The sequence below is a fragment of the Pleurodeles waltl genome, chromosome 3_1 (genome assembly GCF_031143425.1).
Source record: "Pleurodeles waltl isolate 20211129_DDA chromosome 3_1, aPleWal1.hap1.20221129, whole genome shotgun sequence".
Classification (NCBI taxonomy): Eukaryota; Metazoa; Chordata; class Amphibia; order Caudata; family Salamandridae; genus Pleurodeles; species Pleurodeles waltl.
The window spans coordinates 137807363-137826463 of record NC_090440.1 but is presented as its reverse complement, the minus strand read 5'-3'; positions in this window follow the sequence as shown (position 1 = coordinate 137826463).

Genomic DNA, 19101 nt, shown 5'->3' with positions numbered 1-19101 from the left:
GTCAAGTCAACCACAAATGTTTCATAATGGAGGGAAAGAGCTAATTCACTGAAGCACAATGAAGGGTTGGAATAATTGATCAATTAAGGACATATGGTGAGGTCTTGGTTGGCAAATGTAATGGGACTGTCCTCATGCTACTTCCAGCCACACTGCTTCAACACTACTGGTATGGTATACTACTGTATAAATGAATAATTATACATACAACAAAACATTGAGGGGGTACATCATGAACATGGCCACTCTCTCATTTTACTGTTTGAGTGTGAGCTAGAAAAAGAAAGCCTTCTCAACAGACATGCCTAGAAAAGCTGACTTGGGCATGCAATCTTTACAGTAGAATACCTGCCTAAAATCTATTCTCTTAGTCTTAGGGTACTAGTCCACAGGATATATAATGGGAGATGGAACACTTACTAACAAGCGGAAGAAAGCTACAGACTAATACAGATAGGAGAAGTCAGTTACAGAAATATGAAATATAGAACAAAATAGGATAATACAGGGATAACAAGAATTTAGCAAACCTTAGATAAAATGAAGGCGATGGGCACAGTAGAAAAAAAAGGAAAATGTATTCTAATGGGGAGAGGTAAAAGTTAAGGAAGTAATTATAATATAACAGGAGGATTTACTGTGGCCAGCATATCCAAAAGCGGCTGCCCTGGTAGTGGCACCCCGTCTTCCTGACCTGCTTCTGAAGCCCTCTTCTAGCTCCTTGGGTGCTGAGGTAAGAAATAAAGAATATTTTAAAAATATATTAGTGGTATAGTTAATCTCCCAAAAGATATTTTGACAGGCAAAGGCAAATGCAGTAACATTGTACTTTTCTAAATCAGATTGCCTATAGTACTAGTATCAAGTTGACCTATTCTTAATTTCCAAAACCTACATTTGGAAATAGTAATGCATTGCAAAGAATGATCTGTGCTTCTCAACCACCTTTGATGTGCCAACTCAGTCTCCAGATTCAATGCATGGATGCATACTACACATCACTGGGAGACTACAATTGGGTCTGTATGAGCTACATAAAGAAAGGCACAAAGAATGCTAACTCACTGATATTACTTACTACTACCACTGTCTTAGTGAAAGGACAGAGGAGTGTGCATGGCTTCTTAATTAATCAGCTCAAGCGAGCACCAACGAGCAGGATTAGGTGGAACCGAGCACCTGGCTAGCTCAAACTGGATCACATTATATTTGTTGTAACATAAATGTAACTTGCCTCTAAGTATGGGCAGCATGCAAATTGATATAGAAATAGCATTGTAGGACACAACAAATAAATTATTACTCACAAAGCCCCAAAACCTTAATGTCCAGAAGGTCATGCAGGTCCTGCTTGTGGTCCAATATGTCCGCCCAGTGGTGCATTAACTGCTGATGGGTGTGCTGGACCCCAGTGGGCACACACCGGCACACCCTCCCCCACCTAAGGCAATGTTCCCACAGGGTGTAGCCGCTCCCAAGCCTGATGCCTGCTAGCAGCATGGAGGTGAGGTGGCCCTGCAAATAAAAAAACAAGTGCTGCCACCTCCACCCTGGAAATATGGTGGGGTTGCAGCCCTTTGGTGGCGCTGATGACTACAAGGTGTGGGGCTAGCAGCCGCACTGGCACTGCCACTCCCTCTTTCCCCAGCTTTGCCATGGCATTGGGTGGTTAAAAAAAAAAGGGGAGAAATAGGAGAAGGAAGGAAGAAAGAAAAAACTAAAGTAAAGGGAAAACCAAAAAAAGTACCAAAAGTCACAAAACAATACAAAAAAAGACACAAACGTGAATTACACAAACAGACACACTGATACAATAAAAGAAAAAGAGAGATGGATGATTCAGATGGGGGAGGATTTAAAAGATTATGGGTGGATTCAAAACAGGGCCCAGCACCATGCACAGAACAGTAGAAAACAAAATGGCCATGCACATGCAAAATGAATGGTGCTGCTCACATGCAGTTTCCAGAGCGAGAATGCGCATCATGCTCCTAAACTTTAAAAACATAGCACAAACAGGTGTGTCGAGAAGCTCCACCCGCTCACAGAATTCCATAGGATCTTGCTGAGTTTTCAACCTGCTCCGCAGAATTCTGCATAGATGAGTTACAGGGAATTGCTTACCAAGATGTCTTTGAATAACAACTGTATATTGCCTATCAGAAATGAATAGACTTTTTAATTAGAAATATTACAATGTAACAATGCTTTTTGGTTAAAAAAACAAACAAACATTAAAAAATATATTTTAAAAAGACTCTGGCTTGTATTTTGTAATTATGTCCACACTATCCTCCATGAGAAGACTAGACTCTAGGGAATCTACTTCACACAGTGTTAAGTCATAGTATGATGGACACTAGGACAGGAGAGTCAAGCCACCCCAGGTTTCATAGCTCACACAAACCAGACCAGCCTTATGAAACCCAAATAACTTCACTCCACACAAAATTATCATACAATATGAAAAAAGGAAAGAGGAGAGAGACTTGCATTACAGCAAGTGAAAAAATACTAAAAGAGGACAGAGATATGCATTGAAAGAGGGACCATTACGTATCCCCCTGATGCCTGCACATGATTGAAAAACCCTAGTCCCAGGAACTGGTGCAGACGCTGAATGAAGAAGACAGAAACTGAGATGCCAATCCAGGGAGGAGAATGCAAGGGGAACGGCAACGGATGAAGAATCCCAACTCGAGAGAGAAGAGAAATGCACACCCAAAGCCCCCAAAGGAGGAAAATACACAGAATTTTGATTTAGGGAAGCAACCCATATTATGCAATGCCACAACCAACAAGGTTGTGTATTTGTTAAGGCCTCATGACCTCCAAGGAAAGGATGTAAAGGAAAGATACAATAGGGGATGGGGAGACCAAGCAGATATTAATAAAGATTTGCAACGCAAGTTCTAACCCTGACCAGATATTTCCTGATCCCAGCATAAAAATATAGAATGCTGAGAAAAGCAATACTCTGAGACAAAGAATACTTAAAGTTAACTTTTAATTTTTTTATTATCACTCTAACACTTACCATATCCTTCTTCCAAAGTCCATTGGAGAGGAGCGGAACAGCCACCTGATGACCTTGTCTGATGAACTAAAAACGGAAAGACCACTGACCCAGAAGATATCCATAGACCTAACCTATAAAGCCACTCTCTTCGGTTTAAAAGACTGCATTTTCACTGCACAGACAGAATGGATCACTGCGCTTAAAATTTAATTCTTGATGTTCTATTGAACCAAGTCTCACAGTCTAATTTAGCTACCGCTTTCCATGGGCATGCACCATCTGTTGGTAAATCGATCCCAGAATCTTCTAAAGTTGCAGCTAAATAGAAAGTGGGACACTGTTGCACGCAAAGCTACCTATCAAAAACCCACTTGTTGACACTAAGGGGGTCATTCTGACCCTGGCGGTCGGTGATAAAGCGGCGGCCAACCCGCCAACAGGCCGGCAGACAAAAAAATGCAATTCTGACCCTGGCGGGAACCGCCAACACAGCCCGCCGCATTAACACTCCGACCGCCACGGCGGAACAAACAAACAGCGCGGCGGTCACCGCCAACAGCCAGGCGGCAGACAATGTACCGCCCACCCTATCACGACCCACCAATCCGCCACCTTTTCCGGGGCGGGAGCCCCGCCGATAAAAACACGGCGGAAACAGACATTTCCAATGGAAAACGCTCACCTCGAGACACTCCACGCGGAATCCGGACAGCATGGAACCCGAATTGAACATCATACCTGCTCTCGTCTACCTGCTCATCTACCACGAGTACGAACTCCGGCGCAGACGTCAACGGTGAGTACTGCACCTACGACACACGGGAGGGGGGAGGAAGAAAGGTTACGGGCATACACATATGCGACCCCCCCAATATGTACACACCAATGCAGAGCAGGAAGTCACAGTGACACCACACAAAGACCCTTTAAAAATACAATGACACAACCAAATTTGGAATAAATTTTCATGTACAAAAAAAGCACCTGGAAATAATTGAGCAACCGTGAAAAATATTTACAAAAACCAAAAAGATATACACATCAGTGTATCACTGAAGTAACAAGTCCTGCACATCCTACGAATCTAACATGTCCGTGGGCCAAGGTTCTGCGAAACAAGGGCAAAGCCCACACACGAGACCTGAGTCCTTTGGAGAGAACACTGCCGGGGCATCTGATGTCAAAACTACAGGCACCTCAGGGGGAAGGGAAGGGGGGGCCACCACAGCCACATGAGTCCACGACGCCAGATCCACGAGGAGCCACCATACCCACTGTACCATCCTGGGGAGTGCAACGCCACAGTCTCTCAAGTCTCTGCAGTGGGTGGGTTGCCCACTGGACCATCCTGGGGAGTGCAAAGCCACAGTCTCTCAATGTCTCTACAGTGGGTGGGTTGCCCACTGTACCATCCTGGGGAGTGCAAAGCCACAGTCTCTCAATGTCTCTACAGTGGGTGGGTTGCCCACTGTACCATCCTGGGGAGTGCAAAGCCACAGTCTCTCAAGTCTCTACAGTGGGTGGATTGCCCACTGTGCCATCCTGAGGAGTGCAAAGCCACAGTCTCTCAGGTGGATTACAGAGTCCACTGGTCAAGGACGAGGCATGGTGGGCACAGTGAACCATAAACAGTGCCTGAGACGGCGGGACCCAGCGCAGCGGTGCATGACATGGCGATGTCCAGCGGAGCGGTGCTTGAGAGGAAGGGCCCAGCGGAGCGGTGCTTGACAGGAGGGGCTCAGCGGAGCGGTGCTTGACAGGAAGGGCCCAGCGGAGCGGTGCTTGAGACGGCGGGGCCCTGTTCAGCGGTACCTGTCTTCACGGCGGGGCCCTGTTCAGCGGTACCTGTCTTCACGGCGGGGCCCTGTTCAGCGGTACCTGTCTTCATGGCGGGGCCATGTTCAGCGGTGCTCTTCTGCACGGCGGGGCCCTGTTCAGCGGTACCTGTCTTCACGGCGGGGCCCTGTTCAGCGGTGCTCTTCTGCACGGCGGGGCCCTGTTCAGCGGTACCTGTCTTCACGGCGGGGCCCTGTTCAGCGGTACCTGTCTTCACGGCGGGGCCCTGTTCAGCGGTACCTGTCTTCACGGCGGGGCCCTGTTCAGCGGTGCTCTTCTGCACGGCGGGGCCCTGTTCAGCGGTACCTGTCTTCACGGCGGGGCCCTGTTCAGCGGTACCTGTCTTCACGGCGGGGCCCTGTTCAGCGGTGCTCTTCTGCACGGCGGGGCCCTGTTCAGCGGTACCTGTCTTCACGGCGGGGCCCTGTTCAGCGGTACCTGTCTTCACGGCGGGGCCCTGTTCAGCGGTACCTGTCTTCACGGCGGGGCCCTGTTCAGCGGTACCTGTCTTCACGGCGGGCCCTGTTCAGCGGTGCTCTTCTGCACGGCGGGGCCCTGTTCAGCGGTACCTGTCTTCACGGCGGGGCCCTGTTCAGCGGTACCTGTCTTCACGGCGGGGCCCTGTTCAGCGGTGCTCTTCTGCACGGCGGGGCCCTGTTCAGCGGTACCTGTCTTCACGGCGGGGCCCTGTTCAGCTGTGCTCTTCTGCACGGCGGGCCCTGTTCAGCGGTACCTGTCTTCACGGCGGGGCCCTGTTCAGCGGTACCTGTCTTCACAGCGGGGCCCTGTTCAGCGGTGCTCTTCTGCACGGCGGGGCCCTGTTCAGCGGTACCTGTCTTCACGGCGGGGCCCTGTTCAGCGGTGCTCTTGCAGTATGTCAAAGGAGTCATACCTGGCCTGGACACCCTGCTCACTCGCCCTCCGACCGTGCTGTGTCAGGCCCCTTCGGGGAGTGAGTCCTGGGCCCTTTGGTGTCGTCCCTTGCAGCCGGGATGGGGCTTGTGGGGCCCTCCTGCTCCACACTCCTGGTGGTTGTCCTCTCCGCCCTGCTGTCCTTCCGCTCCTTAGATGGGGCTCTCAGGCCCTTGCCTCCCCTGGCTGCTGTGGCCGGTGAAGTGGCCAGAGTCACCTCCTTGGGGGCAGCCGTCTCTGTCCGCTCACGGCGGCCCTTCAATTTCCGGGTCCTCTTGCCTGAGGGGGGGGCTGGCTGTCCCCTTGCTGCTCACCGAAGTGTTACTGCCGCCAAAGGGTGGACTCCACATGCCATGCACCACTTGCACTGTAGAAGTTGGGCTGGTGGTGGCTGAGGTGCCCTTGGGACTTTTCCCAGTTGGAGGGGGTGGGTCGGGGGAGGGAAAGAGGTCAAAACTGGAGAGGTAATTTTTCTTGGGACCAAGGTAAGGGGTAGGAGTAGTGGTGAGAGAAGTGGAGGAAGAGGATGTGGTTGTATGAGAGCCAGGTGTGCTGTCCTTGGGTGCAGGTGACTGGGACGTAGGCTGTGGTGAGGTGGTTGGCTGTTGTTTGGGTGTCTGCCTGCGTTTATGTGTCTTGGAAGAGGGGGTGACAGACACAGTGGGAGAGGACACAGGGGACGTGTAAATGCCAGTGGGGGTGGTGACTGCAGGTGTGCGGACTGTAGTGGAGGGTTTGCTGGTGGTGGAAGAACTGGCTGATGTTGGGGTGCATGCAGGTGTGAGTGTAGACGTCACAGGGAGGGAGGAGGGAGACGAGGAGGACGGGGACACAGAGGTGGTAGTGACTGTTGATATGTCTGCATCTGTGTGTTGCTTGGGTGAATGCTTGTGTTTTCTGTGGTGCTTATGTTTGGATGAGCTGGCCTTGGGTGTTGAGGTGTGTGCAGGCTGGTCTGATGGTGTGGATGGGATAGGTTGAGGTACAGGAGACAGAGAAAGGGTGGAGGCAGATAGAAGAGGGAGACTGGAGAAAGGGACAATGGCTGCCGTCAGTGCTGAGGCCAGAGCAGTGAACGCTCGTTGATGGGCAGCCTGACCCGAATGAATGCCCTCCAGGTAGGCATTGCTCCGATGCACCTCCCTTTCCACCCCCTGGATGGCATTCAGAAGGGTAGTCTGCCCAACAATGACCGTCCTCACCAGGTCAATGAGCTCCGCACTGAGGGCAGCAGGGGTAACAGAGGCAGGGGATGAGGTGCCTGGGGCGAAGGAGACGCGCGCCTTCCTGGCCGAGCGGCCACGGAGCGAAGACTGAGGGGCTGCTGGGAGGGCGGTGCTGGTGCGCTGGGTGGCGGCTGTACCTGTTGTTGCGGGGGGCACAGATGGTGCCGCCACCGCTAGGGAGCTCCCAAACGAGGACGTGTCCGTGTCGCTGGTGTCTCCACCGGCCCCCGTTGTGGTGCTCCCCTCGCCCTCCGGATCACTGGTGCCCTCAGTGTCTGTGTCAGTGCCCACCGGGGCCTGGTGACCTGCAGCTCCCTCCTGCTCCGACGCCAAATCTCCTCCGCCTGATGATGCTAAAACACAAGAAGACAAAGATTTAGGGTGGGGGAAGAAATGAAACAAAGTTGAGTGCATGCCTTAGCAATACCCTTTGCGGAGAGGACAGACACAGGTGCCTCGTGCACTAAGTCGCGAACTTGGGGTACACTACTCAGTACTTCTGACTAGGCAAACAGGTCTAGGGACAACACACGCGCACATGTGTGATGCTGGAGCATGGGTAGCTGCACTTGGCACCCTACAGAGGTGGGGGGCGGGGGCACAGGACCATGCCTAAGGGAGCGGACTACACTACAGAGAGCGCCCTGGCCTAATGTCACCCACAGCCCTCCTCCCCCACCCAGACGCCTCCAATGCGCATACAGATAGGAGAATGTGCGGATACTCACCCCCTTGTGTCTGCTGTGCTGTCCTCAAGCGCCCATCCAAATTAGGGTAGGCCACCGCCAGGATCCGGGACATCAGGGGGGTCATGGTGCGACTGGCACCCCTCCTAGGTCGGGAGGCCATCCCCAGCAGTGTTTCTGCGGTCTTCCTCGTTCCGCGGCGGATGTCCTCCCACCTCTTGCGGCAGTGGGTGCCCTGTCTGTTGTAGACCCCCAAGTTCCGGACTTCCTTGGCGATGGCACGCCAAATATCGATTTTCTGGTGGGCGCTCACCTGTTTGACATGTACAGGGTGGGAAAGAGAAACCGTCACATATCTGCATGTTTGGAGTACATGCCCCCCCCCTCCCCAACCTTGTCATGATTCCCATTCTCTCATCTGTCGTGCGTTGCACTCCTCATTCCCTCCACACCCCACCAACTTACATCCCCCCCCCTCCACACAGGCATAACCCATTCAATGTGCACTGAGTGTACTCACCTGTTGGTCTGGAGGACCGTAGAGTAGCGCATACTAGGGGAGGACCCCGTCCACGAGCTTCTCCAACTCTTCTGAACTGAAGGCGGGGGCCCTTTCACCAGTAGCAGCAGCCATTGTCACTTCCAGACCGAGTTCACAGCAGCACTTGCAGTATAGGTCCTCTCCTGTGGATGATCAGGTCTCGAATGATTGAGCAGATAGAAAATGGCGGTCACGCCCGCGGCGGTGCGTACCGCAGCGGTGCGTCCCGCGACCGCCGGCGCACATCGTCATTGGCTCCTGAAACCCATAGGCTTCAATGTTAACCAATGCGTCTTCGCACAGCGGTCTTCGACCGCCTACCGCCACGGTGTGCCCCGCCAGCGCAGTGACCTCACATCCCATTGTCCAACTTCACAGGTCAGGCATCGGCCATTTCAAGGGCCCACATGGCTTAATTTCTAATGCGTCACACAGGCCTAGGCCTTGCAATGGCACACATACAAACATATCAAACCATACATTTACCTGTACTGTGCAAGCTGTGTTGTACGTACCTGTGAGTGGATTGACTCTGTACTCCATATTCTCCTTCCTAGGCACCGTCCGCTGGGACTAGCGATGAGAAGGAGGAATCCTCGCGTGTACCGGCCGCTGGTGGACCTGTCCACAATGGAAGAACGCAACATAATACTATGATACCGACTTGACCGAGCCTCCATCCATGAACTGTGTGCCCAGCTGGAGCCAGCCCTGATGTCCCCCTTCCGCCAACCCACAGGAATTCCCCCTCTAGTGCAGGTTCTGTCTGTCCTCCATTTCTTTGCAACTGGCTCATTCCAGACAACAGTGGCCATGTCATCTGGGATGTCTCAGCCTATGTTTTCCAAGATCTTATCCAGAGTGTTGTCTGCCCTGATGAAACTCATGCGGAGCTACCTCATTTTCCCAGAGGAGGGTGATTTGCCTACAGTGAAAGCTGATTTCTATGCCCTTGGACACATCCCCAACATCATTGGTGCAATTGATGGGACCCATGTTGCTTTAGTCCCCCCAAATGACGATGAACAGGTGTACAGGAACAGGAAGAATTACCATTCAATGAATATCCAGGTGGTCTGTTTGGCTGACCAGTACATCTCCCATGTAAATGCCAAGTTCCCAGGGTCAGTGCATGACGCGTATGTTATGCGAAATAGCAGCATTCCCTATGTGATGGAACAGCTACAGAGACAGCGTGTGTGGCTAATAGGTGACTCTGGTTACCCCAACCTGCCGTGGCTATTGACCCCAGTGAGGAATCCCAGGACCAGGGCAGAGGAACGGTACAATGAGGCCCATGGGCATACTAGGAGGGTGATTGAGCGAACCTTTGGGCTCCTGAAGGCCAGGTTTAGGTGCCTGCATATGACAGGTGGATCCCTAATGTACTCACCAAAGAAGGTGTGCCATATCATCGTGGCGTGCTGTATGCTCCACATCCTGGCTTTGCGATGCCAGGTGCCTTTCCTGCAGGAGGATGGTCCAGATGGTGGTGTTGTAGAAGCCGTGGAGCCTGTGGAGAGTGAAGAGGAGGAAGACTCTGAGGACAACACAGACAATAGGGACAGAGTGATACAACAGTATTTCCAGTAACACACAGGTAAGAATCACCCACGCCATTTCACAATTGCTTATAGCCTCCTGCATCTGTACTTTCTGTAGTTCCCCACAGATGTTTTTCATTAATTTTTGCCTTTCCCTTCCCTTCTCAGTGCTGTCTGACTCAGTACCTGACTTCTGCTTGGTTCGCCCATGAAATACAGCGTATTGACATTGGTATGTTGTCATGACTAATTGACAGAACAGAAATTGAACAGTAATATGTAATATATTTGTTAATAATACAGCATGACTCAAAACAGATTTGTGTGCAAAATGTGATTTATTTACAGTGCTAGATATCGGTACATGTGATTCTAAGGGTGATGGGTGGGGGTGGAGGAATATCCATGGCAGAGTCCAGTTCTCAGTCTCACAGGAGCATTGTCCTTTTGCCTGTGGAAGGATGGAGCATAGGCAGTTTATTGTTTGAGGAGGGTGGCAATGTGGGACAGTGGGAAGACTTGAGGGGGTATGTCCTGCTGGCGGGGGTCTTGACATCCTACTCTGTCTTTTTTTTTTGTCTCAGGCTCCTCTTACGGGGTGGTTGTTCTTCAGCAGGAGGTGGGGATCTGGGGGGCTGTCGAGGTGTTGGGACCTCCTGTCCACTAGCGCCCGCGGAGGTGGTAGGCTGTTCCTGGTCCGGGCTAGTGACAGGGGCCCTGTGTGGTGCACCATGGTCCCGCAACGCGTCCTCTATCCTGTGGAGGGCCAGGACGATGGTCCCCATTGCGGTCCCGATGATTCTCAGCTCCTCCCTGAACCCCATGTAGCGTTCCTCCTGCTGTGCCTGGATCTCAGTGAACCTGGCCAGTACCGTCGCCATCGTTTCTTGGGAGTGGTGGTATGCCCCCATGAGGGTGGTGAGGGCCTCTTGGAGAGTGGGTTCCCTGGGCCTCTCCTCCCCCCCCTGTCGCACAGCAGCCCTCCGAGCTGCCCGGTTTCCCCCGGCCTCTGTCCCCTGGACGGTGTGCCCGCTACCACTGCCCCCAGGTCCCTGTTGTTGTTGGGGTGTTGGGTTAGCCTGGGTGCCCTGTAGTGGCAGACACACCGCTGATTGAGCTGTCCTAGAGACAGAGGCATGGGCCCGCTAGGTGGGAGCTGTGCTGGTGTTGGCAGAGGGGGTCGGGTCTGGTGTGGCCTGTGGCTGCCTGAGGGGAACCGACTGCCCAGAGGTCCCCGATGGTCCGGGCTGGTCATCAGGTTCACTGTCGACAGAGCTGCTATCCTCAGTGTGGGCCTGTTCCGGTGGTGGGATGGACACTTCTGGACCCTCCTGGCTGGTGTGTTGTCGTTCGGGTCCTGCATGGGGTAAGAGAGTTTAGTTATTGTTTCTGTGTGTGCAATAGCGTGCGTGTTATGGGTGCCCTTGTCCCCCAGTGCAGGCATTCCCTTGAGGGAGGTGTTGTGAGGGTAGTTAGTGGGGGGGGGGTTAGTGCAGTGGTCATGCTTAGGTGATGGGTGCCCATGATTTGTGTTGGCATGCAGGAGTTGGTGTTGGGATGGGTGGGTTGTGCTGGTGAGACATTGTCAGGGAGGATGTGTGCTGGGGGGTTGGGGGTGAGGGTGGGGGTGTGGGTTGGCATGCTGGTGGGGTGGGGGGGATATAGTAGTTGAGATTGGACTTACCAGAGTCCATTCCTCCGGCTACTCCTGCGAGGCCCTGAGGATGCAGGATGTTCAAGACCTCTTGCTCCCACGATGTGAATTCAGGAGGGGTGGGTGGGGGTCCGCCGCCAGTCTTCTGGACCGCGATGTTGTGCCTGGAGACCATCGATCGGACCTTCCCCCGTAGGTCGTTCCATCTTTTGCGGATGTCCGCCCTATTCCTGGGATGCTGTCCCACCGCGTTGACCCTGTCCACGATCCGCTGCCATAGCTACGCCTTCCTAGCTATACTGGTGTGCTGCACCTGCGAGCCGAAGAGCTGGGGTTCCACTCTTAGGATTTCCTCCACCATGACCCGGAGTTCTTGGTCCGAAAAGCGTGGGTGCCTTTGGGGTGCCATGGGGTGGTGTGGGTGAGGTGTGGGGTGGTGTATGTGATGATAAGTATGTTGGTGAGTGGTGCTTTGTGCTACTATGTGGTGTGTGTGATGGTGTAGTGTGCCTCAGTGTGTCTTGCTATGGATTGTCTGCTGTGTCTCTCTCTCCTTCTCTCAGTAATTATGGTCGCAGGGGTTTGTGGGTGATGTGGGTGTGTGTTTTATAGTTGGTTGATTGTGTGGGAGTGGTGTGTGTATGTGTATCAGGTGTGTGTATTTCAAATTGTCCAATGTGGCTGTGTTTTGGTGCTGTGTGTGTATTCTGACCGTGGCGGTGTGTAGCGCCAATGGAATACCGCGTTTGAATGACCGCCGTGTGGATTCGTGGGTCGTAATGGCATGGGCGTATTTCTGTTGGCGTGACGGTGGAGGTTTGGTCATCTCCAGTTTCTCGCTGCCCGCTGATGTGGCGGGCTGCAGTGGAGGACGGATTTTTTGAGGTTTGGCCGTTGTGGGTCAGAATGACCGTGGCGGTTAACCGCGGCCGCGGCGGTGTTATGGCGGTCTTCTGACCGGCGGTAAGGGCCTATGACCGCCGAGGTCAGAATGACCCCCTAAGTCCACTTCAGAGGATACCAAAAAACTACTGCTGATGAAAAAGTGATGTCCTAATGTCAGCGTCCAGATTAGTCTCCTTTTTAATGCATTTACCATCTGTTCATGATCTATTATCTAGAAAAGTAGTAAAAGCAACTGATGTCTCATCATTGATTTCTCATGCAACATAAAATTTAACTTATCTGATAATCTTAAGGGGTGTTAAAATATGTTTATATATTTTTACATTATAAAGATATAAATTAATGAGTAAAAACAAATGATTGAAATGAGCACTTTGTTGTATCATTTTTAAAAAATTATACTTTTTAGCAAATCATGCATGTCTTCTCAATTTTATATACTTGCTTTTCATTTACTCTGCACGCTAGATACACATTAATTGAAAATCAGAATAAATGAAAGCTCAGAATGTAAAACAATAATTGTGGTTTGTCAAATTGTATTTTTAATTAAAAGTGTTAGATATCCAAAAGGCCAGCAAGAGAGATGGAGAAATCAACAAATTGTACAAACACTTGTCTGCATGCAAAACATGCATGAATATGCACCATTTAAAGGAACAGATTAAAATTTGAAAAGTTGTATGAGGGAAAATGACAAAGGAAATATGACTTTTACTGTTCAGGGTATGCAATGATTCCACCTACTGTAAAGATATAAATTCAGTGTTACATTTTGGTTCAATTGGTCCTATAAATACATTAGTAACAGATGGTAGTCTTCAGCCATACATTTTGCCATCCTCAGGTTTTAAATAGACATTATGCTCAGACACAGCCATAAAGTACTCAAAATGTCCATGTATATGCAACAACTGACAACATGAAGTCTGAGTTCTAGAAGTTGACACAGACCATGTGTCAAGTACCTTTGATAAAACTCATTTACATTGGCATCACTCCATGACTGACAGGAAGTATACCGCTATTTATTGTATAACCATTGCAACAATGGTCAGGCGACTTGCACCACTGATCTTTCTGTAACCAGCATCTGTGCAACCCTTCAACGTATCTGCCTATGAACTGCAGATATGTTGTCAAATGTGACAGATATCCCGTCTGCAATATTACAACTCCATAACCTACTATGGGGTCATAATACAGTGGCCGGGATATTCATCACGCTTGTGACGGAGTAACTCCATCCACCAAACTCTAACTCAGGCCCTATGTCTGGAATGGCACAACTTTCCTAAAAAATATTCCATCAACATAATGTTTGAAACTTCCCAAGAAGCCAGGCCCTCCTCAGTGTAAGGTCACCTTAACTTATGGTATGCAGCTGTTCCATAGCACTAGCAAGTTAAAAGTGGAACATGGAAATCTTGAACACAAACTGGTGATGCAGAAATCTACTATGCAAATCACCTGCACATTGATAGAGTGTAAATTCTTCCTACTGCTGTTCACTTGCTCACTGTCATGATGTGGCATCAGTGCAATGTGGGTACCTCCCAGGGCACCAGCATATGGTATATGAATGTTTCTTGCACCGGAGGCTTCCTTTTTTCAGTCCCAAGGGTGGTGCTGAAGCGGAATCCCCTCTGTATGATCCCCTATCCCTCCCCAGACCATCTCTGACATCAGCTTGCAACGAGGCACTCCTATGTCACAAACCCCCACTGGAGCTGAGAAAAGCAGGGATATTAGGCTGTAAGTGGCCTCCACATGTTTGAAGGAGGCTTTGTTGGAAAAGAGGGTCTCCCTTTACTAGAAATGGCTTTCTCAAACAAATTCCACCTCATGGATCATGCATATTCAGCAACCTATAAGCAGGAATCCACTGGTCCCCCAGATATACACTGGACTACCAGGGATTCCAGTGTTTTTGGTTGAGTTGCCCCCCTTCACGGGGGACATACTTAATTTCTCCAATATTTTTCCCAGGAGAAAATAAAATAGTACACATCCTGACACACGGGCCGACTCCATGAGGGGGCTATTATTTTTTATTTGTTGGTTGGTTGTTTTCCTGTGGGGGATGCTATCACACCCCCAAAGAGAGCACTCCTTAAGATAAAACAAAATGTTTGACAAATTTCCAGGGGTCATCCACGTGGCTTATGGCCAGCCACCATGAAGGCATATAATTTATTTGGCCGGCAATGTTTGTTTTCCACTGCGAAGAGCATAGTGCCACCAAGTAGGGTACAATCGGCCTTCCCAGGGGAAAAGAAATAGACTTTGAGGGCCTGTTTTATGGTCTGTTGGGCATGTTTTTACTGATTTCCCTGATATTACAACAAACATTGCCTGTAGAATGCATAAAAACAGGCAGGCTTCCGTATTGTTGCAAAACGCCTATACAGCATATCTTTACAAGTTCTAAACAGCCCTAATGTTCACATATGGGCTACATTTTCGCACTGGACCTTTTGATTGTACTAAAATTATACATACACACATATATAAACAAATATATATGGAATAAACTGCTGTCTGCCATTCATTATAAGTATGTTGCAAGTCACAGAGGAGTTCCATGACAATATAAAGGAACAAGGCTGAATACATGGTCACACCATCACCTTTCCCACAAAGCACTTAAATGCTAGATGTATAGCTCTTTCATGTGAAAGAGAAAGCATGTTTGCAAACATGAAGAACACAAATATAGAGCAAAATGAAACAAAAATGAAAAACAAAAATATAGAGCAAAATGAAACACATAAAATAGCTGTTAGATATTGGTAGAAAAAAAGCTATTAGAATCTATATATATTCAAGTCTGTTTTTTTTAATAAAAAGGCACAGTACCTCAATGTGCAGAAAAATGCAGAAAGATACTAACTTCTCTATAATTACCTTAAAAGTAAAACAACTAAACATGTCAAGATATATAACTCCCTTCTGCTTGTACAGCTAAAAAAAGAACAGAGCAGAAGAAAGCAATTCACTGCATTGTGTGTTCCTTCATCTTTTTTCTATGATTTGCAAACTAAACAATGGTGGACTTGAATCTACATCCATTTAGCTAGTAGTGTGGTGGCAATGGATGTATATGTTTCTGAGGCTACAGTATTCACCGCATTATTTGCATAATATGCAGATTTCACCAAGAATGCTACTTCTTGAGCAAGTCAATGACAATTATACTACATAATGTAGATAATCTTGATTTTGGATATATATATATATATATATATATATATATACATATATATATATATATATATATATATATATAACCTACTTGCGGTCCTATAGTTAGGACAATGTATTCATAGGAAAAGCATTTTGTTGACTTGACTATCTCTTTAGCGTCATTTGCAAATCGTCACAACATTTCCCAAAACAAATAATGCCAGTGATTCTTCTTGCACATGGAAAGTTTCAGGGTGATCAGTCAGCGGGTCCTGGTAATTCCCATAGGAGTTTTGAAATACGACTACAGCCTGAACCGTTGAACGGAATTACACCAAATTTGGCAGAAAGCTAGCTTTTGGCCTCCAGATCAAGCTTTTTCATGTTTCGTGTAAATCTGTACGGTAGTTTCTGAGCTATTAAAGGAAAAACAAATGTGTATATCGGGGCAAAGCCTAAGCACAGATCTCATGATGAGGTCTGATTGGCTATCAGCACTTCAACCAGAAGGTGATGGCAGCCATCTTGAGACCAATATGCATGATAGCACCCACTGAAATGCATTGTAGTGATTGGCAGGTTTTGAGGGTCACAAAAAGGAGAACGGATAAAGGGTGCTAAAAAAATATTTTATTACAATAATTCATTTGTTGATGGTACCATACTAATTTTAGGAATTGTGGTGTGTTCTAAGGTGATTTCACCCTGCTGAGATTTCATGAATCATGTTTGAGAGAAAACTATTTTCTCATGATTTTATGATTTTCCCATAGAGGTGATGGAAGATGCTCCAGAAGCCAAAATGAGAACATATTTTCTGTACATTCACACTACCTTTCTCAGCTATATGAGAATAAAGTATGAAATGCTCAGTAGCGCATACTCCCAACAGGAGCCATCTGTCAGTTGATTCCGTTGTGTTGTACTGCAGCCTCCCAGAGTTTTCTAAACAAGAGTGGTGACAGTCTTACTTATGACAAACGTGTGGCACACCTGAAGCAACTTGATTGAGTCGAATTGGTAAAACTTAAAACATTTAATTTTAGAAAGGAACAAAATGAAGGGGTTCATTTTGTCAAAGAAACTATGGGTAGTGCTGTGGGGGAAACAGCCTATGAAACTAAGGCTGAATCCCACATGCCATTACCATGCAGACTTAAACACGCATGTGTCATTACCACACATGCCATTACCATGCATGCCTTTACTACAAATACACTTTACCACGCATGCCTTTACAATGAATTTGGTTGTAAGGAATAAATGGTACAGGCTTATTAGTTGTAAAGGTTTTACAGGTAAGTGTGTGTATACTGTATATATATATTCACCTAAAAAAAACAAAGGTTACAGGGACCCTACAGTTAGGTTCTGAATTTACTTGCACAAAACCACAGACATTCATTTAGTTAGAGGTATTTCAAGTAATTATAACTATAACTCGTGGCCTAAGTTAACAAGAACTCACACCCCCAGCATGCAGTTTTTCTTCAATAATTTAACTTCTAATGTTTCATTGATATCTTTATATCATTATAAAAGTTGTCATGGGTGCTGTAATATCTGGATTAATTAGCAGTGCATGGTGAGGGCACAAGTTATAGTTACCTTAGGCCGCAAGTTATAGTTACATGAAATAACTGACTATACTGCTGAATTTCTATAGTTTTCTTTGAGTAAATTCAGAAACCTAACTATAACATCCCTCTAACCTTTGGTTTTTTAAGTGAAAAAAAATCCATAAATATTAATTCACTTAAAAAAACAAAGGTTACAGGGATGTTATAGTGAGGCTCACATTTTAAATGTACAAAACCATAGAAATGCATCTGTTATAGTTATGGTTAGCTCAAGTAAGTATAACTCATGCCCTGAGATAACTATAACTTGTGCCCCCTCCATGCACTGCTAATTACCCTAGATATTATATCACTCATGGCATTTCTGATAACATCAATCATAATATCACTGTAACATTTGCAGTGAAAAAATTGACAAAATAGCTGTGCATGGCGGGTGTGAAAGAGGGAGAGAGGGAGGTTTTTTAGGCTTTGATGAATGATATACTTGGAATGACATATTTCCGTTCAAATTGAAAAATAAAATGTATTTATCAAGTAAAAAGAGTGAGATCACCTTTTTGTATGTACCTTAAATATATGACATTGAAAATAAATTAAAGGAGAGAAATGACCACTGACACCTCTAGTCTGGAACCCTCAAACCTTGGTGTAGTGGCCAGAGACCTTAACCGCTAGGCCACAGGTGAACCTTTCCTATGCAGTGTCAAGACATAACTACAAAATTCAAACCAAAGATCATGATGGGAAAATTATATAAATGTTCCAAAACTAGGAATGTTTAACATTCAAAACACTAGCACATAAACAGTAACACTACCATGAGATACCAAGATTTGAACCTTCAACGTATTGAGTAACAGTCCAAGAGTTTTGCCAGTAGGCCTGAAGTGTCTCTGTTCTGGTGTGCATCAAAACATAACAGGATAAAAGAGAGAGAGAAAGAAAGTGACAGGAACGTGAGGGAGCCTCAAGGCATCGGCATTCCTAGCCGGCTCCCCACGTCCTACGGAAGCTGGCATTGCTCCCGTAAGCAGGGACCTAGTTTAAATAGCAGCTCCCTGTCTGTTTGATAGCTCCCACTTGCAGAAAGCAGAGTTATGTTTGCTTTTGCTTGGTGGGAGCTGCCAGTTCCCACCAAGCAAACACAAACAGCTACCTCCTGAGGGTGGATACCTCAGAAGGTAACAGGAGCTGGCGGTCCCCAGGGCCATCTCTGGCTCCCTCCGATGTTAATTTTAGCCCTGGGGAGGTAGTGGTCCCTGGGACCAGGGGTTCAGGACGGACTCCCTTCATTATTTTCTCTGCACCTCAGGGAAGGGGTCATCCCCATGGCTCCGAAGGGGGGTGCACCCCCCATAATTTATACAAAATGCCCCAGGGAGGTGGGGGTCCTGTAGTGTGAGGAGGCTCAACAGCCCCCGCTAAATTACATAAATTTCCCCATGGAGGCGGTGGGCCCATACATATTGGTCACTGCCCTAGGGAGGGTGTAGGCCCTGGAGCTGTGGGGGGGTGCAAAGGCCCACCTACATTGTCCCAAGAAAGTGTCAGTCCCTGGGGCACAAGCGAGCCCAGCAGGTCCATCTGCATACATTTTGTCCGGTGCCCCAGGGAGGTGGTGGTCCCCAGGGCTGCTGGGGGACCACAAAGACCCCCCCACATTAATTTAATAACTTTACCCCAGGGAGGTGGCAGCACCCAAGGCTGTGAAGGGTGCTGCACATTTCCCCCAATTGATTTAAGACCATTTTCCGAGGTAGGTGGCAGTCCCTGGGGTGTGGGCGGGCCCAGTGGTTCCAGCTGCATACATTTTGGTCAGTGCCCTGGGAAGGTGGCTGTCCCTGGGGCTGCAGGGGGGGCCATGCAGGCCTCCTCCCCCGCATTAATTTAACAGCTTTGCCCCTTGCAATGCCCCCAGGGCTGGCCCACTTGACGTCAAACTAAAGGAAGAGCGGGGAGCAATCACTTTATTTAAAAAAAAATCTCACTGATTTTTCTGAGATTTCTT